Raw genomic sequence first — 2,579 nt, 5'->3', positions numbered from 1 at the left:
CAGTCAAAACTAGAGGCTCTGACGGCCAGGGTCACCGAGGCAGAGGAACGCGTTAGCGAATTGGAGGATGGGTTAGTAGAAGAAAAAACGAAAATAGAAGCTGGTCTTAAAAAAATCCACGCCCACGAATGTAGATTACGGGAGATTACTGACTCTATGAAACGATCCAATGTCAGAATCATCGGCATCCCTGAAGGGGTGGAGAAAAACAGAGGTCTAGAAGAGATATTTGAACAAATTGTAGCTGAAAACTTCCCTAATCTAGCAAGGGAAACAAGCATTCGTGTCCAAGAGGCAGAGAGGACCCCATCCAAGCTCAACCAGGACAAACCTACGCCACGGCATGTCATAGTGCAATTCGCAAATATTAGATCCAAGGATACAGTATTGAAAGCGGCCAGGGCAAAGAAATTTCTCACGTACCAAGGCAAAGGTATCAGGATTACGTCAGACCTGTCTACAGAGACCTGGAATGAGAGAAAGGCTTGGGGGGGCATTTTTAAAGCTCTTTCAGAGAAAAACATGCAGCCAAGGATCCTTTATCCAGCAAAGCTGTCATTCAGAATTGATGGAGAAATAAAGACGTTCCAAAATCGCCAATCATTAACCAATTTCGTAACCACGAAACCAGCCCTACAGGAGATATTAAGGGGGGCTCTATAAAGGTAAAAAGGCCCCAAGAGTGATACAGAGCAGCAAGTCACAACCGATACAAAGACTTTAAAGAGAAATGGCATCATTAAAATCATATCTGTCAATAATCTCTATCAATCTAAATGGCTTAAACTCTCCCATAAAACGCCACAGGGTTGCAGATTGGATAAAAAGACATGACCCATCCATTTGCTGTCTACAAGAGACTCATTTTGAACCCAAAGATGCATTCAGACTTAGAGTAAGGGGATGGAGTACCATCTTCCACGCAAATGGACCTCAAAAGAAAGCTGGAGTAGCAATTCTCATATCAGATAGACTGGATTTTAAACTAGAGGCCATAGAGAGAGATACAGAAGGGCACTATATTATTCTTAAAGGAAGTATTCAACAAGTGGATATGACAATTATTAATATATATGCCCCCAACAGGGGAGCAGCAAGATACACAAGCCAACTCTTAACCAAAATAAAGAGACATATAGATAAGAACACAGTAATAGTAGGGGACCTCAACACCCCACTATCAGAAATAGACAGAACACCCTGGCAAAAACTAAGCAAAGAATCAAAGGCTTTGAATGCCATACTCGACGAGTTGGACCTCATAGATATATATAGAACACTACACCCCAGAACCAAAGAATACTCATTCTATTCAAATGCCCATGGAACATTCTCAAGAATAGATCATGCTCTGGGACACAAAACAGGTCTCAGCCAATACCAAAAGATTGAAATTATCCCCTGCATATTCTCAGACCACAACGCTCTGAAATTGGAACTCAACCACAAGGAAAAACCTGGAAGAAACTCAAACACTTGGAGGCTAAGAACCATCCTGCTCAAGAATGACTCGATAAACCAGGAAATCAAAAAACAAATTAAACAATTTATGGAGACCAACGAGAATGAATACACAACGGTCCAAAACCTATGGGATACTGCAAAGGCAGTCCTAAGGGGGAAATACATAGCCATCCAAGCCTCACTCAAAAGAATAGAAAAATCTAAAATGCAGTTTCTATATTCTCACCTCAAGAAACTGGAACAGCAACAGAGGGACAGGCCTAACCCACTGACAAGGAAGGAGTTGACCAAGATTAGAGCAGAAATCAATGAATTAGAGACCAGAACCACAGTAGAGCAGATCAACAGGACTAGAAGCTGGTTCTTTGAGAGAATCCATAAAATTGATAGACCACTGGCAAAACTTGTCCAAAAACAAAGAGAAAGGACTGAGATTATTAAAATTATGACTGAAAAGGGAGAGGTCACGACCAGCACCATTGAAATTGCAAGGATTATTAGAAACTTTTATCAACAGCTATATGCCAAAAAACTAAACAATCTGGAAGAGATGGAGGCCTTCCTGGAAACCTATAAACTACCAAGACTGAAACAGGAAGAAATAGATTTCTTAAATAGGCCAATTAACTATGAAGAAATTGAGTCAGTGATAAACAACCTTCCAAAAAACAAAACTCCAGGACTGGAAGGTTTTCCTGGGGAATTCTACCAAACATTCAAAGAAGAAATAATACCTATTCTCCTAAAGCTATTTCAAAAATAGAAACAGAAGGAAAGCTACCAAACTCATTCTATGAGGCTAATATTACCTTGATCCCCAAACCAGGCAAAGACCCCCTCAAAAAGGAGAATTACAGACCGATTTCTCTAATGAATATGGATGCCAAAATCCTCAACAAGATCCTTGCTAATAGAATCCAACAGTACATTAAAAGGATTATCCATCATGACCAAGTGGGATTCACCCCTGGGACACAAGGGTGGTTCAACATTTGCAAATCGACCAGTGTCTTGGATCTTATCCAGAAGGAAAAAGACAAAAATCATATGATTCTCTCAATAGATGCAGAAAAAGCATTTGACAAAATACAGCATCCTTTCCTGATTAATACCCA

At 40.2% G+C, this 2,579-nt stretch overlaps 1 protein-coding gene across 1 annotated transcript in view; it reads left to right on the top strand.

Moving 5' to 3' along the window:
* Positions 1 to 2,579, top strand: part of PXDNL (peroxidasin like) — a 450,026-nt gene that overhangs the window by 236,731 nt on the left and 210,716 nt on the right. The window lies entirely within an intron of this gene.

The sequence above is a fragment of the Ailuropoda melanoleuca genome, unplaced genomic scaffold, assembly GCF_002007445.2.
Source record: "Ailuropoda melanoleuca isolate Jingjing unplaced genomic scaffold, ASM200744v2 unplaced-scaffold11384, whole genome shotgun sequence".
In the NCBI taxonomy this organism is placed as follows: domain Eukaryota; kingdom Metazoa; phylum Chordata; class Mammalia; order Carnivora; family Ursidae; genus Ailuropoda; species Ailuropoda melanoleuca.
The sequence above is the reverse complement of the archived record's forward strand: the minus strand, read 5'-3'. Positions and strand labels throughout refer to the sequence as shown.